The 27,814-nt window shown below is 39.1% G+C and overlaps 1 protein-coding gene across 1 annotated transcript in view; it reads left to right on the top strand.

Moving 5' to 3' along the window:
• Nucleotides 1-27,814, top strand: part of LOC142336181 (uncharacterized) — a 545,590-nt gene that overhangs the window by 183,232 nt on the left and 334,544 nt on the right. The gene's annotated exons all lie outside the window — the stretch shown is intronic.

Below are 27,814 nucleotides of genomic sequence, written 5' to 3'. Positions count from 1 at the left end.
ACAGCCCAAACGAAGTCGTCACACGGTTGCGTCCAATGAAAATGACAATGCAACAGCATCGGAACAACCGCTCATATCGATAGTACCCGCCCCATCAACGTCCTCATCGCAAAATCCAGTAACGTCCCCCGCCTCACAAGAACAACAAGCAGCTCGAAAACGCAAACGGCCCCAATTTTACGGATTTGCAGGTGCGGACATATCTCCAACTAGTTCGCTGGCATCATCCAGCTCGAATAAATCGAAAAAGCGAAAATCGAAAAAAGAAAAGAAGGGCTCAACAAACGAAAATACAGTAGTCACACTGATTCAAAATGCGGAACAATCAAGATTTCCCTCCCCACCACGACCTGATATCCAAATTGGTCAAGCTTCTCCACCAGATTCAAGAGTTCGATATTATGAATATGAACAAGAACGGGAACTTTCTGTGTGGGATGCAGAAAATGAAATTTGAACAAAACTGTTAAAACTACGTAAACTCATATAAACTACATTTATTTATTTCGTTCATGTTTCCGTGTTACGAATCCAGTCTTAAATGGATACATTAATGTTAATTTTCTTCGATTGCTGTTCAATGTATTAATTTTAATTCATTCATGTATTCGCTCCGCGAATCCACTTCCTGTTGTGTGTGTCTGTTATTTATTCATTTCAATGTATTCACTTTGCATGTTATAAACCTTAAAGCGTATTCGCCCTCCGAATCCCAATTTCAATCACACTTTCGTATTGTATGTGCTGTCTCTTATTGTCAAGTGATAATATCATAAAAGCAATTACATACTACACACATGCGCAGTTAACCTTTTCTCAAGCATACATGCTTCGCATATACTTAATGATCAATCTTTTCATTTCTTCAAAATAACGTTTGTGGCATCTTTGCAGTTTACCTTATGTTGTGTTAAATTTCCTTTCATTTCCATAGTTTGTGTTTGACCCTAAAAATTGTAAATACATTAAAATTTTTTCTGTCATGGGGGAAATGTGATACGTATGTATACTTATATATCGAAACCTCTATGTGTACTTAATTATTTTATCCTCTATTTTTAATATTTATATCATGCGCTTATAACTTGAGTTATGACTTTTTTTTATTCACGTACAAAAATATTCCCGCTAGTCTACTATATTATTTCATATGTTGTTCACAGTATTTTATTATAAGTAATCATAATTTCATTTAGTCAATCTGAATTCAAGTTGCTTCTGCAAACGCTCTTAATCTACTTAAGACAAATTAGCTGTGGATTCGCATCGCGATTCCAATAAACCAATTCTGTAAAACACACTTATTTGAGGATTCGCTCTGCGATTCCCATTACACTTTTGAGATAGTGTATTTGCGACACACATCCAAGTCTGTTTGCAAAGCTTAAGTATAACACTGTTCCAGGATTTGTTTTCGCTGCAGTTAAAGCACTGATATTCAGTCAAGTTGTGGAAAACGAATAGTGACAAAATTTTAAAAATTATTCCAGAAGATCTTCGGTCGGCTGTGAATTCGAAAACCAAAAGGCAAGAACCAACAGTTTAAAACGCAATCCCAGGCCCCAGTGGAATGTCTCATGAAACAATTCAAAATTGCTAACGAACAAAGCATTTTTGAAGGAACTAACAACTCAGAGAAAAAATCTATCCATAGTAAGCCCAGTGTTCGTGCCAACAGGATTTTTCCCTCCTTTCATAATCAGAAATAAAAGCAACTGAAGTCAATATAGAAATAAAAAGGTCTAAATGGGGATAATGAACTGCTTCCTTGGGAAGTCCAGTAGTTGGAAAAACAACAGCAAAAATAACAAGCGCGACTAAGCCATTTAAGTTTGTAATTGAGCCTATAGCGGCGAAAGAATCAGTTTGAGAACTACTTTGTTATCAAGCTCAGATCTGTTCAAAAGTCTTGTCGCAAAAAATCAAAAAATCTCCGTTTCAGAGGACGTACAATTCTTACGAGCGCTGAAAGCAGCCGATGTTCTTGCAAAAAGATGGTCCAGAAAAAACGCACTTGTTTATGTGGCACAAGTCCACTGGAGAGCCAATCAGTGTCTATCAATACAAAACACACGCAGTGCTTTGGAGCCCGCAGTGCACCAAATTTTATGAAGTGCGCCTTGAATAATGTTGGTGAAGAATCCAAAACTGTCATCCGCAACTTTATCAAAAGCGGTAGCACAGAGCTCATAAGAATGCATGGAACTATAAAAGGACTTCTGTTTGCTGCAGTTAAAGCACGCATATGCAATCAAGACGTGGAAAACAAAAATAGTACTGACAAAATATTCAAAATAATTTTAGGAGAACTTGGAAGAACATGAGAGGCTGTGGATTTGCAAATCATCAAACTGGAACCATCAATAGAAAATACAATCCAGCACCCGAGAGAAATTTCTCTGATGACAAAACTCAAGTCTGTTGAAGAACAAAGCAATCTTGAAGGAAAAATAAATCAGAGAAGGTGTTTTCCCTAGTGACCAACCAAAAATGATTTGTTCTCTCACTTAACAGTCGAAATGAGAAGATTGCTTGCTAAACTCAATATGTCACAAATCGGGACAAAGAAAGTATTCCGGTTTAAATTGGGACACAGAGTTTATTCTTGGGGACATCCAGTTGTTCAACCGATAGAAAGACGACTTATCAATTCTTTCAGAATCAAAGTTTCCAGGTTTTTATTTCGGACGATAATCGAAGCACTACGAACTTCACATATTTGCAGACGTTTCTAAGGACGAGATCTGTGTTGTGTCCTTCCTGTGCGCTTGCAGTCAAGAGAAATTTAAAGACTTTGTAATTGGTCTGAGAAGCTGTAGAGTTGCTCCTTTGAGGGACGTAAAGATTCCACACTTAGAGCTACAAGCCTCCCTTCCTTGATTTACATTGCGAGCGAAGAAAACTTCCAAATAAGGAATGTTGTGTTCTGGATTAAACAAGACAGAGTACCTTTTTGGCGTCCTAGTGCTCATCAAATGCTGCAATTCTTTGTCTAAACAGAGATACCGGTATTTTCAAACTGCTGAAGTAACGCAGTGGTGGCATGCCCGTGATGTCAACAAACCAGCTGATTTGCTAACACAACCGGCTTCGATGAAGCAATTCTTCAAGGATCGCCCGAATCAAGGACCACAGTCGAGTTAGATCAATTGCCTAACAAGAAAGGCTTATATTTGCGTGGGGATAATGAACTGTTTCCCGGGAAATTCCAGTAGTTGAAAAAACAGCAGCAAAAAAGCAAGCAATAGTCAGGTATATTTGTAATGCAGCCTATGACGGCAAAGGTATCAATTTAGGCAAAATTTTATTAGCAAGATAAAATCAATTGCTGCTCATCAAATGCTGTAAGTCTTTTTGTTAAACAAAGATAACGAAACTTTTGAAACTGCTGAAATAACGCAGTGGCGGCATGCCCGTGAGGTCAACAAACCAGCTGACTTGCTAACACAACCTGCTTCCATGAAGCAGCTCAAGGATCACCCCATTCAAAGGCCACAGTCGAGTTAGATCAATTGCCTAACAAGAAAACCTTAAATCTGCGTGGGGATAATGCACTATTTCCCGGGAATTTCCAGTAGTTGGAAAAACAGCAAAAAAACATGCTACAGTCAGGTATATTTGTAATGCAGCCAATGACGGCAAAGGAATCAATTTAAGCAAAATTTTTTTAGCAAGATAAAATCTGTTCAAAGTTTTTTTCGCAAAAAATTCCGATTCAGAGAACATCCTATTGCGTTCAGCGCTGAAGTAATTGATGTTTTCTTGCAAGTACAAGTTCTAGAAGAAAACACAGTTTCTTGGGGTTTTGTGGCACAAGTCAACTGGAGAGCCTTTCAATGTCAATCAAAACAAAAAACACATCTTTGAGTGCACAGTGCAACAACTTTTTAGAATTGTTTATTGAACGATTATTGTGAAGGAACAAAAAACCATTCCGGTGAATCCAGTTGTTCAATCGATAGAAATAAAACTTATCAATTCCTTCAAACTAAAGTTTCCACGTTTTCATTTCGGACGATAATCGAAGTACTACGAACTTCATGTATTTGAAGACGTTTCTAAGGACAAGATCTGTGTTGTGTCCTTCCTGTGCGCTTGCAGTCAAGAAAAATTTAAAAACTCTGTAATTTTGCTGAGAAGCTGTAGAGTTGCTCTTTTGAGGGACGTAAAGATTCCACACTTAGAGCTACAAGCTTTCCTTCCTGATTTCGACTGATGATTTATATTGCGAGCAAAGAAAATTTCCAAATAAGGAATATTGTGTTCAGGATTGAACCAGACAGAATACATTTTTGGAGTCCTAGTACTCATTAAATGCTGCAATTCTTTGTGCTAAACAGAGATACCGAAACTTTTGAAACTGCTGAAGTTACGCAGTGGCGGCATGCCCGTGAGGTCAACAAACCAGCTGACTTGCTAACACAACCTGCTTCGATGAAGCAATTCAAGGATTAACCGAGTCAAGGACCACAGTCGAGTTAGATAAATTTCCTAACAAGAAAACCTTACATCTGCGTGGGGATAATGAACTGTTTTCCAAAAAATTCCAATAGTTGGAAAAACAGCAGCAAAAAAAGCATGCAATAGTCAGGTATTTTTGTAATTCAGCCAATGAAGGCAAAGGAATCAATTTAGTCAAAATTTTATTAGCAAGATAAAATCAATTAATGCTCATCAAATGCTGCAAGTCTTTGTGTTAAACAAAGATAGCGAAATTTTTGAAACTGTTGAAGTAACGCAGTGGCGGCATGCCCTTGAGGTCAACAAACCAGCTGACTTGCTAACACAACCTGCTTCGATGAAGCAATTCAAGGATCAACCAAGTCAAGGCCCACAGTCGAGTTAGATAAATTTCCTAACAAGAAAACCTTACATCTGCGTGAGGATAATGAAATGTTTTCCAAAAAATTTCAATAGTGGGAAAAACAGCAGCAAAAAAGCATGAAATAGTCAGGTATTTTTATAATTCAGCCAATGAAGGCAAAGGAATCAATTTAGTCAAAATTTTATTAGCAAGATAAAATCAGTTAAAGCTCATCAAATGCTGCAAGTCTTTGTGTTAAACAAAGATAGCGAACCTTTTGAAACTGCTGAAATAACGCAATGGCGGCATGCCCGTGAGGTCAACAAACCAGCTGACTTGCTAACACAACCTGCTTCCATGAAGCAGCTCAAGGATCACCCCATTCAAGGACCACAGTCGAGTTAGATCAATTGCCTAACAAGAAAACCTTAAATCTGCGTGGGGATAATGCACTGTTTCCCTGGAAATTCCAATAGTTGGAAAAACAGCAAAAAAACATGCTACAGTCAGGTAAATTTGTAATGCAGCCAATGACGGCAAAGGAATCAATTTAAGCAAAAATTTTTTAGCAAGATAAAATCTGTTCAAAGTTTTTTCGCAAAAAAATTCCGATTCAGAGAACATCCTATTGCGTCCAGCGCTGAAGTAATTGATGTTTTCTTGCAAGTACAAGTTCTAGAAGAAAACACAGTTCCTTGGGGTTTTGTGGCACAAGTCAACTGGAGAGCCTTTCAATGTCAGAGTGCGCAGTGCAACAACTTTTTAGAATTGTTTATTGAAAGATTATTGTGAAGGAACAAAAAACCATTCCGGGGAATCCAGTTGTTCAATCGATAGAAATAAAACGTATCAATTCCTTCAAACTAAAGTTTCCACGTTTTCATTTCGGACGATAATCGAAGTACTACGAACTTCACGTATTTGAAGTAACAAAGTGGCGGCATGCCCGTGATGTCAACAAACCAGCTGATTTGCTTACACAACCTACTTCGATGAAGCAATTCAAGGATCACTGAGTCAAGGACCACAGTCTAATTAGATAAATTTCCTAACAAGAAAACCTTACATCTGAGTGGGGATAATGAAATGTTTCCCAAGAAATTCCAATAGTTGGAAAAAAGGCAAAAAAACATGCTACAGTCAGGTATATTTGTAATGCAGCCAATGACGGCAAAGGAATCAATTTAGGCAAAATTTTATTAGCAAGATAATATCTGTTCAACGGTTTTTTTCGCAAAAAAGACTCCGATACAGAGAACATCCAATTGTGATCAGCGCTGAAGTAATTGATGTTCTTGCAAGTACAAGTTCTAGAAGGAAACACAGTTGCTTGAGGTTTTTGTGGCACAAGTCAACTGGACAGCCCATCAGTGTCAATCAAAACGAAAAACACATCTTTGAGTGCGCAGTGCAACAGCTTTATAGAATTGCTTATCGAAAGATGTTTATGAAGGAACAAAAAGCCATTCCGGGGAATCCAGTTGTTCAATTGATAGAAAAAAAAACAGATTAATTCTTTCGAACTAAAGTTTCCACGTTTTTATTTCGTACGATAATCGAAGCACTACAAAAATCAATTATTTGCAGACGTTTCTAAGGACACGATCTGTGTTGTGTCCTTCCTGTGCGCTTGCAGTCAAGAGAAATTTAAAGACTTTGTAGTTGTGCTGAGAAGTTGTAGAGTTGCTCCTTTGACGGACGTAAAGATTCCACACTTAGAGCTACAAGCCTCCCTTCCTGATTTCGACTGATGATTTATATTGCGAGCGAAGAAAACTTCCAAATAAGGAATATTGTGTTCTGGATTGAACCAGACAGAAAACTTTTTTGGCGTCCTAGTGCTTATCAAAAGCTGCATCTTTTTGTGGTAAGCAGAGATCCCGAATTTCATGACAGTGCTGACGTAACGCAGTGACGCATGCCAATTGGGGTCAGAAAACCAGCTGATCTTGTAACACAACATGATGGGATGCAGCAGCTCAGGGACCGCTTGAGTCAAGGACCACAATCAGGTTATATCATTTGCCTAACAAGAAAACCATACATTCGCTTGGGGATAATGAACTGCTTCTCCGAGAGTCCAATAGTTGAAAAAACAGCTCCGAAAAAAATGTTCGACAGTGCGACAGTCAGGTAAAATTGTAATGCAGCCTATGACGGCTGTGATACCTGGTGATATATTTATTCATTTATTTAATTGTTGCAGTAAAATTTATTTGATGTCTTTAAATTAGTTCAATTACTTTCACCTTCACTAACTTTGTTCAATTTGTTTGTTTATCATATGATTTCATTCCACTGTCTGATAGTTTCCCGTTTCGTGATCAGACATGTCTGATCACGTATTCACGTTGTGCCCAAGTGGCTCCAATTTGTTAAATTCTTTCTTCCTAATTTATGCAACTCAATTCAGTTTGCAAAACTGTCTCTTGTTCTCCCGCTCCGCAAGTAAGCGAAACAAAAGTAAAAGTAGATCTCGCTCCGCGAATAGCTCATAAACATTCCGTCTGCATACTCGCACCGCGAATCACCACAGCAAAATAGTAAAGTACGACATGGCGCAGTCAGCAACGAAAAGAACACCTCTTGGAATCGACCCTTTCTGGGACAAACCGACACCGGACCCACCACTTCGCTGGAAGAAGTGGAGAGTTCAATACAAATTAGCACTCTTAGCCAAAGAGAATATCATTTTGGACACGCTACTCGGCCCAAAGCCTGAAATGGTGGAGCTACCCTTGGAACCCATCTATGAAGAGACTATTGTGGGTGCATCTGCACAATCAGAGAGGGAAAGGAACGCGCGCAACGCGCAACAAAAGATGAATTGGCAAAACAAATGCCAACGACTCATCGAAATAGGAATAATGTGTGGTGACAAACCGTGGTCGTTGGCGGACCGAAAATCAGTATCCCTTCTCTACTTGAGTATTGGAATAGAGGGACGCCGTATCTTAAATTGTAAGAACCCGCATATTAAGATAGATACACTATCAACTCTTGATTTCTGGAAAATCGTAGAAGAAGCATTCATCCGCCCGCGTAACATAACATTCGATAGACACGTTTTTCTGATCACAAAACAACTCAGGGGGAAACTGTTGAACACTTCTACGGTAAATTAAAATAACTGGCGGAAAACTGCGACTTTGAGAACAAAGAAGAAACTCTGATACGCGATATGTTCATCACAAACCTAATCGACCCCGAGAATCAAAAAGAGCTTCTAAAACAAACTGTGGAACCAAGTCAGGCATTAGAATTAGCAATCAACATGGAACTCGGAATGCGAAATCAACACCAAATTCAACAGCATAACAAAATTATTGTCCCGGCGAACGTAAATGCCGTCCAATTCAACAACAATCCACGAAGACCGTATTGGCAGAACAACAATAACAATGTTGCAAAACAGAACAATAGATCAACACTCTATTGTTCCAACTGAGGCGGAGTTTGGCTCCCAAATCATCGCGAAAAATGCATCGCAAAAGGAAAGACGTGCAACAAATGCGGATTGCTAAACCACTTTGCGAAAGTCTGCCGCAAACAACAAAGGACCATCAACACAAAACCACAAGATCCCAAGAAAAAGATGGTTCGGTTAGTGGAAGAAGATCCACATCCAGAGGACTCAGTAAACTTTGTTCAACCGCCAAAACTCTATGAATCTGATTACAGCAGCGGCGAAGAGGACAACACAGGTGCCATGATTGAATCCGCAGTAGAGAAAGTTGAATCCCTCAATATGCCACTCAAGATTGGAAACGTTAATACAACTCTGCTCGTGGACTCCGGGAAAGCATGCAGTATATTGCATCATTCACTCGCGTCGCAAGTAGTACAGAACAGCCCCCGCGCTTTCTGGATCCACGAATCGTCACCAGCACAACTACGAAATTTCTCTAACGAGCCAATACAGGTACTGGGAAAAATCCAAGCTCCGATCACAAGCAAAGGATGGGTTTGCGACACAGCAACCTTCACCGTTGTTGCTGACGGCTTAAAGTCCTTAATAGGTCGTGATTTGTTCGACCAACTTGGACTTGCAGTAACGCAATCTACACTTCAAAAAGGTAATTTTGTCAATAACATTGCATCCTCGGAATTTAAAGAGCAAATAGCCACAAAATTCCCTGGTTTGATATCGCGCATCGGACGATCAAAAAGTCATGTAGCAAAATCTAAATTTCACAAGATTTTCCAAGCTAGACACCAAAAAGGTAGACGATTTCCTATCAATCTCCAAGACAAAGTTAATACAGAACTTCGAAAATTATTAGCCGAAAAACACATTATAAAACTGTCGAGCTGCCCAGATAATTATTTCATTTCACCTATTGTGGTGACTGTTAAAAAAGACCAAACGATAAAGCTTGCATTGGATTCAAAAGTTTTAAATAAAGCCATCCACAAGAACAAATATCAAATGCCGAAAATTGATACGCTCATTGAATCAATTTCTCAACAGATAAGCGCTCCCGCTTCGCAAAACACAACTTACTTTTCTACAATCGATTTGAAATACGCATACAGTCAATTGAATTTGGATGTTATTACAGCTAATCATTGCAACTTTAATATAATTTGTGGTGATATGACTGGCACGTATAGATTTCAAACAGGATTTTATTGACTTACAGATATGCCAGCAGAATTTCAAAAAGCTATGGATTATACTTTAATTGGCTTGGAAAATAAATATTGCTTTCTGGATGATATTTTAATTGTTAGCAAAGGGTCTTTGAATAATCACAAAAATTATGTCATGAAGTGCCTACAACGTTTAGATGATGAAAACCTTAGGATAAATTTACCTAAATGTCACTTTGGAAAACTAGAAATTGACTGGCTTGGGTATCATATATCACAAGAGGGTATCTCGCCTCTCGAATCTAAGACTGCGGCATTTTTGGCTCTTGATGCACCGAAAACATTAAAGAAACTCCGTTCATTTTCGGGATCCGTTCATTATATTGGGAAATTCATCCCAAATTTAGCCCAAATAAGCCATCCCCTTCGTCCGCTACTGAGAAAGTCCTCAAAATTCATTTGGACGACTGAACATGAAAATTGTTCCCAAGAAATAAAAACTCGCATAGCGAACGCTACTGCTAATAGTCACTACAACCCGCAACTCGAAAAAAGTGTCAAATGCGACGCATATCGGTCAGGTCTTGGTGCGGCACTCGAACAATTAACTGTAGATGGGTGGAAACCAATTGCGTTCGCGTCTCGATTTTTAAACTCATGCGAGGAACGCTATAGCGTAAACGAACTTGAACTTTTGGGTGTAGTCTGGTCAACAGAATATTTCAAAAATTATCTATATGGAAAACAATTTAAAGTAATTACTGATCACAGAGCACTTCTCTCAATTATGAAAGAACACAGATCTAATAAATCCTACAACAGTAGATTAACCCGATGGGTAGATCGTCTTCCCCCTTTTCAATTTGATATTGAACACCTTCCTGGGGCAAAAATGGGTTTGGTAGATTATATTTCCCGCAATCCATCTCAAAAAGCTAAAAAGGTCTCCACATATGATTAAGACTTTATAGTCGCAAAGTTGAAACTAATCTCGAAATCAATTAACACATTAGAATTAAAAACTGAACACCCCGCATCACATTTACACCAGTTACTAACAAATCACACACTCGACCCGCAAAACACACCTCAAATTGAAACATATAATTCCGCACACCAAATCACACCTAAATTTGAGTCTCTTAATAACTCAATAAATTCCATTAGCACACGCGCTATGCAAGTATGCTAACATGTATTTAGTCATTCACTCGCTCCGCGAAATCATGCCTCAAATAGTATTTACCAATTAAACAATTTAAAATATGCACCACTCGCGTCTCAAAATCCAAATAACACTCCTCTCGCTCTGCAAAATACCAGTAATAACAAACAATTAATCCAATTTAGAAATAAAGTGACATACGCAAAGCGCAAGTATCAAATTACTCAATTACAAATCCCGCCAATCGAATCACATTCCGAAAATAACTCCAAAAGTCGCCACCCAGAATTAAAATCAGTGCTTTTTGCCCCTTGTCGATCTAGAATTCAGTCGCATCCTTCTAATCTCAAAAACTTAACTAAATCATCATCCATAATTAAAGACATCAATTTAATAGCCAACAGTATGCCGTCAAAGAAAAGAATAACCAGAGTACGATTCAACGATACATCCCGCGCAGCGGATCAACCCTCAACCAGTGACAACGTCACGCGCACCGCGAGTACGCGATCTAATTCAACATCTACACCCCGCACAGCAAATCAACGCCCGCAAAACATTAGTACTCCGCCGGCAACAAGCATGGCACACAACATAACCCCAACATCCCCAACCCATTCTTCTAATGCTAGTACCCCGTTAACGCCGAGCCCGCACGTCCCCACGTTTGACTATATAGTATCAAAGATATTCAATAAAACACTCAGAGCTTCTCTAACTAGCAAAGATGCCGTCTTAAAAGAAGTCACGGATTGCATACTGACAAATAACGAAGCCCGACTAAAAGCCATCAATCCGTACATACATTCGTACTGGAGGGACCTTCACGTGCGCTCCGGGTGCGTATGTATAGATGAGAAGGTAGCTATCCCCAACGTGCTCCGCGAAGCACTCACAGATGATATTCATGCCAGCCATCCGGGTACATGGGGCATGATTTGTATGGCAACACATTGCTGGTGGCCTTACATGCATCGGGAGCTAATAGTCAAGGCCACTGAGTGCAAACCGTGCACAGTAATTGGTAAGAATCTAAAATCCGTTATTCCCGCTAAGCAATTTACTCCTCATATACCATGTGTTGAACCTAATCAGGAAATTCAAATCGACTTTGGGGGACCAATTTTTGATGAAAAGAACAATGAAGTATATTTTTTGGCAGCAATTGACCGTTTTTCTAAATAACCAACTGCATATATCTACGAAAAATCTAATGGACCAAATGTTCTAAAATTTTTGGACATGTACATCGAAACTCACGGAATTCCAAGATCTATCCGTTTAGACCAAGCTAAATGTTTAATTGGATATCAAGTAAAGACTTTTTGTAATAAAAACAACATTGAAATTATTGAAGCGCCTGTAAATGATCACCGTGCTATTGGGTTGGTGGAACGGTTAATTCAAACAATAGACTCGCATGTATCAAAGAAGAGAAATTAGCTGCACACGCCTTTCATGTAAAGCATGCATTAAAGATAATCATTCACCAATTGCGAATATGTAAACAAAGAACAACAAAGATCTCGCCCTTCGAAGCACATTTTGGGAGAAAACCTAATACCCCGCTAAGCGTGATTGCAACTAAACCGAATTTGATGAAATTGTCGTATAAGGGTATCATAAATCACTGTTTAGACGAAGAAACAGTGATGCCGGAGGAAATATTATCCGATGACAGATGGATAAGTGGCTACCGAAGCGATATTGAAGTCGAAAAGGGCATGACACGCGTCACAACGGAAGCAAGCGCAAGAGAGAGGGCGAGCACGGATGGCGAATCCAGATTCCTCAAAACAAAAGCAATCCGCCCCATTCCCCTAAAAGAACGATCGGTATAGTTAAACTTGGCTCGCAAAATTCACGGCAAAAGGCGATCCAAGAAGAAACTAGAAGGTCTTTATGAGGTTCTCGCCCCGGGGTCGCACATCCTCAAAGTAAGCCCGACCACATCGACCATCAAGGAGCCGGGCAAACACGTCCGCAATAGCGATATTGCCAAATTCGGCACCCAACAGGAGAGACACACTCCATTAAAAGTATATGCTGACAGACGCGGGCCACGTTCTGGGGAGAAAGTCGTCAAAGAGCTGATCCACAGCCACATTAAAGAGTTCACCGGAAGCAAAAGGGTGATCAAAAAATGAAACACAGGAAGAGAGAGCCGGGCAGCGGAGTCTCTTCACAACGTTCAAACATTTCACGCGCGATGCGGGGGCGAGTTCCAAAATTGCCAAATTTCGCCGCGATCCGAAACCCACAACCTCCACTCGCGATCAGCGAACCGACTACAAATGCGCCTACCAATCCAACCGCAACAGCATCTTCAACACGATCATCAGACCGTAATAGGCGAAGCCCGTCATATTATGGTTTTTAAACATCACCTCCAACATCAGACATCCTACCACCACCTAAACGACCCCGACGAGCGGGTGATGTCGAAAATTTTGCACCACCTGTCACAGTTGTCGAATCGGTGCAACAAATCTTGGAAACCCAACCCGAAGAGCAAAACGTGTCACACCAGATTTGTTCTGTCTCGCCTCCCGCGGTACGAAATATACCTTTGCTAGAGACGGACACCCCGACATTGGCTAGAACAATGACTGCTCTTGATGCAGAGGAACAAGATTTTGAAAATGAAGATTGGACCTTGTAAAACTCGAAAACTGAAAAGACATTTTATATTGTATTAATCATCGTATTTTTAGTTATGATAATCAGCAAATATATTGATATTATCTGTCTAACCGGGGACTTTGTATTAATTTGTAAATATTGTCATTATTAATTATATCTGAAAAATTGTATATTACAATTTTTCTTCTTGCTGTGAAGGGTATGTGATACCTAGTGATATATTTATTCATTTATTTAATTGTTGCAGTAAAATTTATTTGATGTCTTTAAATTAGTTCAATTACTTTCACCTTCACTAACTTTGTTCAATTTGTTTATCATATGATTTCATTCCACTGTCTGATAGTTTCCCGTTTCGTGATCAGACATGTCTGATCACGTATTCACGTTGTGCCCAAGTGGCTCCAATTTGTTAAATTCATTCTTCCTAACTTATGCAACTCAATTCAGTTTGCAAAACTGTCTCTTGTTCTCCCGCTCCGCAAGTAAGCGAAACAAAAGTAAAAGTAGATCTCGCTCCGCGACTAGCTCATAAACATTCCGTCTGCATACTCGCACCGCGAATCACCACAGCAAAATAGTAAAGTACGACAACGGCAAAGGAATCAATTTAAGCAAAAATTTATTAGCAAGATAAGATCTGTTCAACGTTTTTTTTTGCAAAAAACTCTGATTTAGAGGCCATCCAATTACGATCAGCGCTGAAACCAATCAATGTTCTTGCAATTACAAGCTCCGGAAGAAAACACAGTTGCTTAAGGTTTTTGTGGTACAAATCCACTGGATAGCCCATCAATGTCTATCATAACGAAAAACACATCTTTGAGTGCGCACTGCAACAATTATTTAAAATTGCTTATTGAAAAATGTTTTTGAAGGAACAAAAAGTCATTCCCAACTGCATCAGAAGCGGTAGCGCAGAGTTTTTACATGGAAGGTTTTTTGATAATGTGTGGAACTGTTCCAAGACCTGTGTTGGCTTCAGTTAAAGCACAGATATGAACTCAAGAGCTCGGAAAAAATAGTTACTAAATACTGAAAATTATTCTAGAAGATTCTCGATCGGCTGTGGGTTGGAAAACCGTCAAGAAAGAAACAAGAATTAAAAATTCAATTCTGGGTTCCAGTGGAAGTTCTCTTGTGACACAAATCAAGTCTGCTGCGGAACAAAGCATTTTCGAAATGTAACTCACATGTAGTTGTTTTACCTGTTATACTCAGTGTCCGATCCAATTGATTTGTTTCCATCTTTCGAGGAGAAGACTGCTGATGTCAACATGTACACAAAAACGTTTAAATGGGGATTAAAAATTTTAAATACAGTTGTTCAATCGATAGAAAAAAGACTTATCAATTCTTTCAAACTACAGTTTCCACGTATTTATTTTGGACGATAATCGAAGCACTACGATACGAACTTCACTTATTTGCAGACCTTTCGAAGGACAGGATCTGTTTTGTGTCCTTCGTGTGCGGTTGCAGTCAAGAGAAAGTTGAAGACTTTGCAATTGTGCTTAGAATGTGCAGTGTTGCTCCATTGAGGGCCGTGAAGATTCCACACAAGCCTCCCTTCCTGATTGCGACTGATGATATATATTGCGAGGGAAGAATTTTCCCAAATAAGGAATATTTTGTTCTGGATTGAACCAGACAGAGTCCCATTTTGGCGTCCTAACGCTCATTAAATGCTGCAAGTCTTTGTGTTAAACAGAGATACCGAAACATTTGAAACTGCTGAATTAACGCAGTGGCGGCATGCCCTTGAGGTCAACAAACCAGCTGATTTGCTAACACAACCTGTTTCGACGAAGCAGCTCAAGGACCAACCCAGTCAGGGATAACAGTCGAGTTAGATCAAATGCCTAACAAAAAACCTTACATTTTCGTGGGGATAACGAACTGTTTCCCGGAAAGATTGAAATAGTTGGAAAAACAGCAGCAAAAAAACATGCTACAGTCAGATTTATTTGTAGAGCAATCAATGACGGCAAAGGAATCATTTCAAGCCAGTCGACGTTCTTGCAAGTACAAGGTCGAGAAGAAAACACAGTTGCTTAAAGTTTTTGTGGTAGAAAACCACTGGAGAGCCCATCAGTGTATATCAAAACAAAAAACATATCTCTGAGTGCGCAGTGCAACAATTACTTAGAAGTGCTTATTGAAAAATGTTTTTGAAGGAACTAAAAGTCATTCCCAACTGCATCAGAAGTGGTAGCGCAGAGTTTTTACATGGAAGGTTTTTTTTGAAGATAATGTTTGGAACTGTTCCAAGACCAGTGTTTGCTTCAGTTAAAGCACAGATATAAACTCAAGAGCTGGAAAAAAACTAAATATTGAAAATTTTTCTGGAAGATTTTTGACCGGCTGTGGATTGGAAAACCGTCAAGCAAGAACCAACAATTAAAAATTCAATTCTGGGCTCCAGTGGAAGTTCTCTGATGACACAAATAGAGTCTGCTGCGGAATAAAACATTTTCGACAGGAGCAACTAACTCATATGAAGTTGTTTTACCTGGTATAATCAGTGTCCAATCCAATTGATTTGTTCCCTCCTTTCAATGAGAAGACAGCTGCTGTCAACATGGACAAAAATATGTTTAAACTGTGATAAAAATTTTTTTCCTGGGGAAATCCAGATGTTCAATCGATAGAAAAAAAACTTATCAATTCTTTCAAACTAAAGTTTTCAGGTATTTATTTCGGACGATAATCGAAGCACTACGAACTTCACTTATTTGCAGACGTTTCTAAGGACACTATCTGTTTTGTGTCCTTCCTGTGCGCTTGCAGTCAAGAGAAAGTTGAAGACTTTGCAATTGTGCTTAGAATGTGCAGTGTTACTCCATTTAGGGACGTGAAGATTCCAGAATTGGAGCTACAAGCCTCCTTTCCTTATTTCGACAGATGATTTATATTGCGAGGGAAAAAATTGCCCAAAAAAGAATATTGTCTTCTGTATTAAACCAGACAGAGTACCTTTTTGGCGTCCTAGCGCTCATCAAATGCTGCAAGACTTTGTGTTAAACAGAGATACCAAAACTTTTGAAACTGCTGAAGTAACGCAGTGGCAGCATGCCCGTGAAGTCAACAAACCAGCTGATTTGCTAACACAACCTGATTCGATGAAACAGCTCAAGGATCACCCCAGTCAAGGACCACAGTCGAGTTAGATCATTTGCCCAACAAGAAAACATTACCTTTGCGTGGGGATAATGAACATTTTCGCGGGAAATTCTAATAGTTGGAAAAAAAGCAGCAAAAACATGCTACGGTCAAGTATATTTGTAATGCAGCCAATGACGGCAAAGGAACCAATTTAAGCAAAATTCAATTAGCAAGATAATATCTGTTCAACCTTTTTTTTTGCAAAAAATCCGATCCAGAGAACATCGAATTGCGATCAGCGCTGAAGTAATTGATGTTCTTGAAGTACTATTTCTAGACGAGAACACAGTTGCTTGAGGTTTTTGTGACACAAGTCAACTGGACAGCCCATTAGTGTCTATCAAAACGAAAAACACATCTTTGAGTGCGCAGTGACACAAATTTTTGGAATTTCTTAAGGAAAAATTTTTGTGAAGGAACAAAAAACCATTCCGGGGAACCTAGTTATTCAATCGATAGAAAAAAATTTATCAATTCTTTCAAACAGAAGTTTCCTCGTTTTTCTTTCGGACGATAGTCGAAGCACTACGAAGTTCACTTATTTGCAGACTTTTCTAAGGACACGATCTGTATTGTTTCCCTCCTGTGCGCTTGCAGTCAGGAAAAAGTTAAAGGCTTTGCAATTGTGCTTAGAATGTGCAGTGTTGCTCCATTGAGGGCCGTGAAGATTCCACAATTAGAGTTACAAGCCTGCTTTCCTTATTTCGACAGATGAGTTATATTGAGAGGGAATAAATTTCCCAAATAAGGAATATTTTGTTCTGGATTGAACCAGACAGAGTCCCATTTTGGCGTCCTAACTCTCATCAAATGCTGCAAGTCTTTTTTGTTAAACAGAGATACCAAAACTTTTGAAACTGCTGAAGTAACGCAGTGGCGGCATGCCCGCGAGGTCAACAAACCGGCTGATTTGCTAACACAACCTGCTTCAATGAAACAGCTCAAGGATCACCCCAGTCAAGGACCACAGTCGAGTTAGATCATTTGCCCAACAAGAAAACATTACCGTTGCGTGGGGATAATGAACATTTTCTCGGGAAATTCTAATAGCTGGAAAAACAGCAGCAAAAACATGCTACAGTCAAGTATATTTGTAATGCAGCCAATGACGGCAAAGGAACCAATTTAAGCAAAATTCAATTAGCAAGATAATATCTGTTCAACGTTTTTTTTTTGCAAAAAATCCGATCCAGAGAACATCGAATTGCGATCAGCGCTGAAGTAATTGATGTTCTTGCAAGTACTATTTCTAGACGAGAACACAGTTGCTTGAGGTTTTTGTGACACAAGTCAAATGGAGAGCCCATCGGTGTCAATCAAAACGAAACACACATCTTCGTAGTGCGCAATGCAACAACTTTTAAGAATTGCCCATTGAATAATGTTGGTGACGAAACCAAAAAACTATTCCCAATTGCATCAGAAGCGGTAGCGCAGAATTTTTACATGGACGGTTTTTTTGAAGATAATGTTTGGAACTGTTCCAAGACCAGTGTTTGCTTCAGTTAAAGCACAGATATAAACTCAAGAGCTGGAAAAAAACTAAATATTGAAAATTTTTCTGGAAGATTTTTGACCGGCTGTGGATTGGAAAACCGTCAAGCAAGAACCAACAATTAAAAATTCAATTCTGGGCTCCAGTGGAAGTTCTCTGATGACACAAATAGAGTCTGCTGCGGAATAAAACATTTTCGACAGGAGCAACTAACTCATATGAAGTTGTTTTACCTGGTATAATCAGTGTCCAATCCAATTGATTTGTTCCCTCCTTTCAATGAGAAGACAGCTGCTGTCAACATGGACAAAAATATGTTTAAACTGTGATAAAAATTTTTTTCCTGGGGAAATCCAGATGTTCAATCGATAGAAAAAAAACTTATCAATTCTTTCAAACTAAAGTTTTCAGGTATTTATTTCGGACGATAATCGAAGCACTACGAACTTCACTTATTTGCAGACGTTTCTAAGGACACTATCTGTTTTGTGTCCTTCCTGTGCGCTTGCAGTCAAGAGAAAGTTGAAGACTTTGCAATTGTGCTTAGAATGTGCAGTGTTACTCCATTTAGGGACGTGAAGATTCCAGAATTGGAGCTACAAGCCTCCTTTCCTTATTTCGACAGATGATTTATATTGCGAGGGAAAAAATTGCCCAAAAAAGAATATTGTGTTCTGTATTAAACCAGACAGAGTACCTTTTTGGCGTCCTAGCACTCATCAAATGCTGCAAGACTTTGTGTTAAACAGAGATACCAAAACTTTTGAAACTGCTGAAGTAACGCAGTGGCAGCATGCCCGTGAAGTCAACAAACCAGCTGATTTGCTAACACAACCTGATTCGATGAAACAGCTCAAGGATCACCCCAGTCAAGGACCACAGTCGAGTTAGATCATTTGCCCAACAAGAAAACATTACCTTTGCGTGGGGATAATGAACATTTTCGCGGGAAATTCTAATAGTTGGAAAAAAAGCAGCAAAAACATGCTACGGTCAAGTATATTTGTAATGCAGCCAATGACGGCAAAGGAACCAATTTAAGCAAAATTCAATTAGCAAGATAATATCTGTTCAACCTTTTTTTTTGCAAAAAATCCGATCCAGAGAACATCGAATTGCGATCAGCGCTGAAGTAATTGATGTTCTTGAAGTACTATTTCTAGACGAGAACACAGTTGCTTGAGGTTTTTGTGACACAAGTCAACTGGACAGCCCATTAGTGTCTATCAAAACGAAAAACACATCTTTGAGTGCGCAGTGACACAAATTTTTGGAATTTCTTAAGGAAAAATTTTTGTGAAGGAACAAAAAACCATTCCGGGGAACCTAGTTATTCAATCGATAGAAAAAAATTTATCAATTCTTTCAAACAGAAGTTTCCTCGTTTTTCTTTCGGACGATAGTCGAAGCACTACGAAGTTCACTTATTTGCAGACTTTTCTAAGGACACGATCTGTATTGTTTCCCTCCTGTGCGCTTGCAGTCAGGAAAAAGTTAAAGGCTTTGCAATTGTGCTTAGAATGTGCAGTGTTGCTCCATTGAGGGCCGTGAAGATTCCACAATTAGAGTTACAAGCCTGCTTTCCTTATTTCGACAGATGAGTTATATTGAGAGGGAATAAATTTCCCAAATAAGGAATATTTTGTTCTGGATTGAACCAGACAGAGTCCCATTTTGGCGTCCTAACTCTCATCAAATGCTGCAAGTCTTTTTTGTTAAACAGAGATACCAAAACTTTTGAAACTGCTGAAGTAACGCAGTGGCGGCATGCCCGCGAGGTCAACAAACCGGCTGATTTGCTAACACAACCTGCTTCAATGAAACAGCTCAAGGATCACCCCAGTCAAGGACCACAGTCGAGTTAGATCATTTGCCCAACAAGAAAACATTACCGTTGCGTGGGGATAATGAACATTTTCTCGGGAAATTCTAATAGCTGGAAAAACAGCAGCAAAAACATGCTACAGTCAAGTATATTTGTAATGCAGCCAATGACGGCAAAGGAACCAATTTAAGCAAAATTCAATTAGCAAGATAATATCTGTTCAACGTTTTTTTTTTGCAAAAAATCCGATCCAGAGAACATCGAATTGCGATCAGCGCTGAAGTAATTGATGTTCTTGCAAGTACTATTTCTAGACGAGAACACAGTTGCTTGAGGTTTTTGTGACACAAGTCAACTGGAGAGCCCATCGGTGTCAATCAAATTGAAACACACATCTTCGTAAGGCGCAATGCAGCAACTTTTAAGAATTGCCCATTGAATAATGTTGGTGACGAAACGAAAAAACTATTCCCAATTGCATCAGAAACGGTAGCGCAGAGTTTTTACATGGACAGTTTTTTTGATAATGTATGGAACTGTTCCAAGACAAGTGTTTGCTTCAGTTAAAGCACAGATATGAACTCAAGAGCTGGAAAAAAACTAAATATTCAAAATTTTTCTGGAAGATTCTTGATCGGCTGTGGATTGGAAAACCGTCAAGCAAGAACCAAGAATTAAAAATTCAATTCTGGGTTCCAGTGGAAGGTCTCTGATGACACAAATCAAGTCTGCTGCGCAACAAAGCATTTTTGAAGGAGCAAGTAACTCACATGAAGTTGTTTTACCTGGTATACTCAGTGGACGATCCAATTGATTTGGTCCCTCTTTTCAATGAGAAGACTGACTACTGATGTCAACATGGACACAAAAATGTTTAAATTGGGATAAAAAATTTTTTCCCGGGGAACTCCAGTTGTTCAATCGATAGAAAAAAGGCTTATCAATTCTTTCAAACTACAGTTTCCACGTATTTATATTGGACGATAATCGAAGCACTACAATACAAACTTCACTTATTTGCAGACCTTTTGAAGGACACGATCTGTTTTGTGTCCTTCCTGTGCGGTTGCAGTCAAAAGAAAGTTGAAGACTTTGCAATTGTGCTTAGAATGTGCAGTGTTGCTCCATTGGGGGACGTGAAGATTCCACACTTAGAGCTTCAAGTCTCCCTTCCTTAATTCGACAGATGATTTATATTGCGAGGGAATAAATTTCCCAAATAAGGAATATTTTGTTCTAGATTGAACCAGACAGAGTCCCATTCTGGCGTCCTAACGCTCATTAAATGCTGCAAGTCTTTTTGTTAAACAGAGATACCAAAACTTTTGAAACTGCTGAAGTAACGCAGTGGCGGCCTGCCCGTGAGGTCAACAAACCAGCTGATTTGCTAACACAATCTGCTTTGATGAAACAGCTCAAGGATCACCCCAGTCAAGGACCACAGTCGAGTTAGATCATTTGCCCAAAAAGAAAACATTGCATTTGCGTGGGGATAATGAACATTTTTGCGGGAAATGCTAATAGTTGGAAAAACAGCAGCAAAAACAGGCTACAGTCAGGTATATTTGTATGCACCCAATGACGGCAAAAAAATCAATATAAGCAAAATTTAGTTAGCAAGAGAATATCTGTTCAACGTTTTTTTTCGCAAAAAAATCCGATTCAGAGAACATCCAATTGCGATCAGCGCTGAAGTAATTGATGTTCTTGCAAGTACAATTTCTAGAAGAAAACACAGTTGCTTGAGGTTTTTGTGACACAAGTCAACTGGAGAGCCCATCGGTGTCAATCAAAACGAAACACACATCTTCGTAGTGCGCAATGCAACAACTTTTAAGAATTGCCCATTGAATAATGTTGGTGACGAAACCAAAAAACTATTCCCAATTGCATCAGAAGCGGTAGCGCAGAATTTTTACATGGACGGTTTTTTTGATAATGTATGGAACTCTTCCAAGACAAGTGTTTGCTTCAGTTAAAGCACAGATATGAACTCAAGAGCTGGAAAAAAAACTAAATATTCAAAATTTTTCTGGAAGATTCTTGATCGGCTGTGGATTGGAAAACCGTCAAGCAAGAACCAAGAATTAAAAATTCAATTCTGGGTTCCAGTGGAAGGTCTCTGATGACACAAATCAAGTCTGCTGTGCAACAAAGCATTTTTGAAGGAGCAAGTAACTCACATGAAGTTGTTTTACCTGGTATACTCAGTGGACGATCCAATTGATTTGCTCCCTCCTTTCAATGAGAAGAGTGACTGCTGATGTCAACATGGACACAAAAATGTTTAAATTGGGATAAAAATTTTTTTCCCGGGGAAATCCACTTGTTCAATCGATAGAAAAAAGACTTATCAATTCTTTCAAACTACAGTTTCCACGTCTTTGTTTTGGACGATAATAAAAGCACTACGATACAAACTTCACTTAATTGCAGACCTTTCGAAGGACACGATCTGTTTTGTGTCCTTCCTGTGCGGTTGCAGTCAAAAGAAAGTTGAAGACTTTGCAATTGTGCTTAGAATGTGCAGTGTTGCTCCATTGTGGGACGTGAAGATTCCACACTTAGAGCTACAAGCCTCCCTTCCTTATTTCGACTGATGATTTATATTGCGAGGGAATAAATTTCCCAAATAAGGAATAATTTGTTCTAGATTAAACCAGACAGAGTCCCATTTTGGCGTCCTAACGCTCATTAAATGCTGCAAGTCTTTTTGTTAAACAGAGATACCAAAACTTTTGAAACTGCTGAACTAACGCAGTGGCGGCATGCCCGTGAGGTCAACAAACCAGCTGATTTGCTAACACAACCTGCTTTGATGAAACAGCTCAAGGATCACCCCAGTCAAGGACCACAGTCGAGTTAGATCATTTGCCCAAAAAGAAAACATTGCATTTGCGTGGGGATAATGAACATTTTTGCGGTAAATGCTAATAGTTGGAAAAACAGCAGCAAAAACAGGCTACAGTCAGGTATATTTGTAATGCACCCAATGACGGCAAAAAAATCAATATAAGCAAAATTTAGTTAGCAAGAGAATATCTGTTCAACGTTTTTTTTCGCAAAAAAATCCGATTCAGAGAACATCCAATTGCGATCAGCGCTGAAGTAATTGATGTTCTTGCAAGTACAATTTCTAGAAGAAAACACAGTTGCTTGAGGTTTTTGTGACACAAGTCAACTGGAGAGCCCATCGGTGTCAATCAAAACGAAACACACATCTTCGTAGTGCGCAATGCAACAACTTTTAAGAATTGCCCATTGAATAATGTTGGTGACGAAACCAAAAAACTATTCCCAATTGCATCAGAAGCGGTAGCGCAGAATTTTTACATGGACGGTTTTTTTGATAATGTATGGAACTGTTCCAAGACAAGTGTTTGCTTCAGTTAAAGCACAGATATGAACTCAAGAGCTGGAAAAAAAACTAAATATTCAAAATTTTTCTGGAAGATTCTTGATCGGCTGTGGATTGGAAAACCGTCAAGCAAGAACCAAGAATTAAAAATTCAATTCTGGGTTCCAGTGGAAGGTCTCTGATGATACAAATCAAGTCTGCTGTGCAACAAAGCATTTTTGAAGGAGCAAGTAACTCACATGAAGTTGTTTTACCTGGTATACTCAGTGGACGATCCAATTGATTTGCTCCCTCCTTTCAATGAGAAGAGTGACTGCTGATGTCAACATGGACACAAAAATGTTTAAATTGGGATAAAAATTTTTTTCCCGGGGAAATCCACTTGTTCAATCGATAGAAAAAAAGACTTATCAATTCTTTCAAACTACAGTTTCCACGTCTTTGTTTTGGACGATAATAAAAGCACTACGATACAAACTTCACTTAATTGCAGACCTTTCGAAGGACACGATCTGTTTTGTGTCCTTCCTGTGCGGTTGCAGTCAAAAGAAAGTTGAAGACTTTGCAATTGTGCTTAGAATGTGCAGTGTTGCTCCATTGTGGGACGTGAAGATTCCACACTTAGAGCTACAAGCCTCCCTTCCTTATTTCGACTGATGATTTATATTGCGAGGGAATAAATTTCCCAAATAAGGAATAATTTGTTCTAGATTGAACCAGACAGAGTCCCATTTTGGCGTCCTAACGCTCATTAAATGCTGCAAGTCTTTTTGTTAAACAGAGATACCAAAACTTTTGAAACTGCTGAAGTAACGCAGTGGCGACATGCTAGTGAGGTCAACAAACCAGCTGATTTGCTAACACAACCGGCTTCGATGAAACAGCTCGAAGATCACCCCATTCAAGGACCACAGTCGAGTTAGATCATTTGCCCAACAAGAAAAACTTACATTTTTGTGGGGAAAACGAACTGTTTCCCCGGGAAAATCCAATAGTTGGAAAAACAGCAGCAAAAAAACATGCTACAGTCAGTTATATTTGTAATTCAGCCAATGACGGCAAAGGAATCAATTTAAGCCAGTTATTATTTTTTGGCAAGTACTATTTCCAGAAGGAAACACAGTTGCTTAAAATTTTTGTGGTACAAAACCACCTGAGAGCCCATTAGTGTCTATCAAAACGAAAAACACATCTTTGAGTGCGCAGTGACACAACTTTTTGGAATTTCTTAATGAAAAATATTTGTGAAGGAACAAAAAACCATTCCGGGGAACCTAGTTATTCAATCGATAGAAAAAAACGTATCAATTCTTTCAAACTGAAGTTTCCTCGTTTTTCCTTCGGTCAATATTCGAAGCACTATGAACTTCACATATTTGCAGACTTTTCTAAGGACACGATCTGTATTGTGTCCTTCCTGTGCGCTTGCAGACAGGAAAAAGTTGAAGATTTTGCAATTGTGCTTAGAATGTGCAGTGTTGCTCCACTGAGGGACCTGAAGATTCCACACTTAGAGCTTCAAGCCTCCCTTCCTGATTTCGACTGATGATTTATATTGCGAAGGAAAAATTTTCCCTAATAAAGAAAACTGTATTCTTGATTGAACCAGACAGGGTGCTTCTTTGGCGTCCTAAGCGTCATAATGCTACAAGTCTTTGTGTTAAACGGAGATACCGAAACCTTTGAGACTGCTGAAGTAACGCAGTGGCGGCATGCCCGTGAGGTCAACAAACCAGCTGATTTGCTAACACAACCTGCTTCAATGAAACAGCTCAAGGATCACCCCAGTCAAGGACCACAGTCGAGTTAGATCATTTGCCCAACAAGAAAACATTACCTTTGCGTGGGGATAATGAACATTTTCGCGGGAAATTCTAATAGTTGGAAAAAAAGCAGCAAAAACATGCTACAGTCAAGTATATTTGTAATGCAGCCAATGACGGCAAAGGGACCAATTTAAGCAAAATTCAATTAGCAAGATAATATCTGTTCAACCTTTTTTTTTGCAAAAAATCCGATCCAGAGAACATCGAATTGCGATCAGCGCTGAAGTAATTGATGTTCTTGAAGTACTATTTCTAGACGAGAACACAGTTGCTTGAGGTTTTTGTGACACAAGTCAACTTGAGAGCCCATCAGTGTCAATCAAAATGAAACACGCATCTTCGGAATGCGCAATGCAACAACTTTTAAGAATTGCCCAATGAATAATGTTGGTGAAGAAACCAAAAAGATATTCCCAACTGCATCAGAAGCGGTAGCACAGGGTTTTTACATGGACTGTTTTTTTGATAACGTTTGGAACTGTTCCAAGACCTGTTTTTGCTGCAGTTAAAGCACGGATACGAACTCAAGAGCTGGAAAAAAATAAAACGAAATATTTAAGATTAATCCAGAAGAAACTCAATCGTCTGTTGGTTTGGAAAACCATCAAGCAAGAGCCAATAGTTAAAAATTCAACCCTGGGCTGCAGTAAAATGTCTCTGATGACAAAACTCAAGTCTGATGAGGAAAAAGGCATTCTTGAAGGAGCAAGTAACTCACATAAAAGTGCTTACCCTGGTGCTTACTCAGTGTCCGACCCTATTGATTTGTTCCCTCCTTTCACAGTCAAAATGAGAAGACTGCTGAAGTCAACATGCACACAAAAACGTTTAAATTGGGATAAAGAATTTATTCCCGGTGAAATCCAGTTGTTCAATCGAAAGAAAAAAGACTTATCAATTCTATCGAAGTAAAGTTTCGACGATTCCTTTTCGGACGATAATCGAAGCACTACGAACTTCACATATTTGCTGATGTTTCAAAGGACACGATCTGTGTTGTGTCCTTCCTGTGCGTTTGCAGTCAAGAGAAAGTTGAATACATTGCATTTGTGCTTGGAATGTGTAGAGTTTCTCAATTGAAGGACGTGAAGATTCCACAACTAGAGCTACAAGCCCCTCTTCTTGAAGTTCGACTAATGATTTATATTGCGAGGGAAGAAAACTTCCAAATAGGGATTATTGTGTTCTTGATTGAACCAGCCACGATACTTCATTGGCCTCTCAGTACTCCCCAAAAGCAGGTAAACAGAGTTGCCAAAATTTTTGACACTATTGATGTAACACAGTTGCAACAAACCAGCTGATGTAAGAAATACGCCATTGATAGCAAATCTCCAGATTTTAGATGGGCCATTCTTCATTCTGTCGCAAAAATAGGGGTGGGCTATTCGACGGAACAATAAGTGATGCTTACATGTCTCAATGCGATGAGCAGTAGACCTTGAAGTGACTCCAAGTTTCAAATCAGATTTTTGCCTTATTGTATCGAATCCATTCATAGCTTGCCACAAACTTCTATCAATGACGAGGGACAACAGAGCCAACTTCGTTGGTTCTGTTCGAAAACTTCAAGAAAGAATCAATGAAGGAACCAAGATTATTCTGAAAGTAAAGTGAGCCAACAGATTTTTGCCTTATTGTATCGAATCCATTCATAGCTTGCCACAAACTTCTATCAATGACGAGGGACAACAGAGCCAACTTCGTTGGTTCTGTTCGAAAACTTCAAGAAAGAATCAATGAAGGAACCAAGATTATTCTGAAAGTAAAGTGAGCCAACAGGGGATCTAATAGAGTTCGAATGCACCTTCATCAGCTTACTTTGGACGTGTGTAAAAATTCTCAGCGAGGAGCTGCAAAGGTGCCAAATATGCAGTTTTGAGCTCATGAGCACTTACAGAAGAGGTATTGATGACGACGACATGTTTGCTTGAGCAAACTTTAAATGCCAGACCACTCACTCCGGTGAGCCTCAAGCATTTGTAACTCTCATTTGGAACAGGTTTTTCACAGGAACAGGACTTCTGCTGAATTGTCGCAAAGGTGGTTAGCAATCCAGAAATCCGATAGTTAGTGACATGGTTTGGCTCTTAAAGGACGTTGACATGCCAGGACACTGCGCTCTTGGCCGAATCCTTGAGACAGTCAACGGCGCATGTGATAAAACTGGCGCAAGTCCTTTGAATCACCAAAAATGTTTTCCGATGGAAGACAGGGCCGCCAGTAATGAGGCCACGGCCAAACCACTGAACCCTGAGACCTAGTCAAAACTTTCTTAAACTTTTTTTCTTCTATAATATTAGGTCAAGAAGAAATAGCAATTGTTGATTAGGCACCCATAATGACCAATCTTTAAAACATTTGGTCAATCACCTATTAATAGTTTATCGAAGTTCATTTTCTGCTGATACTATTTTTTTTGGATATTTGAGTTTTTTTAACATCTGAAGTGTATAATAACTAAACCTGTGCTTCCAGTGACCTGTAAATTTATCTTAGAGTAACTTCGTCATTTTGTAACCTTGATTTGGTGAATTTCTAAAACATCAAAAACTTGGTTCTTAAAATTGAAGCTAGTCAGTCTCAGCTGCTGTGACCTGAACAAATTAGTTGATAACAGGGAAAATGAACACGTTTTCTTGAGCCGGTTTTTATCAAAGCGAACAAATTTTCACAAAACAGCTTACAAGAAGTTGTCAACGCGCAGTTACGTAACTAACCAATCTTAACAACGCAATCTTGAAATTCAATTTCAGGTTTATAATAACGATTGTCGACAAGCAGTCTCTGAAAGTATTTGAGCTTACCCTCGAAATAATCGAAAATACAGTTTCCCTGCCATTAAAACTGCTTTACCTTTGTCACTTGACCCCAACAGCATTTGTCTTTAAGCTGATCATTTTTATTGTTATTATAAAAGTAAGTTTCATTTCATTTTTG

The sequence above is a fragment of the Convolutriloba macropyga genome, chromosome 3, assembly GCF_964194025.1.
Source record: "Convolutriloba macropyga chromosome 3, txConMacr16.3, whole genome shotgun sequence".
Lineage (NCBI taxonomy): Eukaryota > Metazoa > Xenacoelomorpha > Acoela > Convolutidae > Convolutriloba > Convolutriloba macropyga.
The sequence above is the reverse complement of the archived record's forward strand: the minus strand, read 5'-3'. Positions and strand labels throughout refer to the sequence as shown.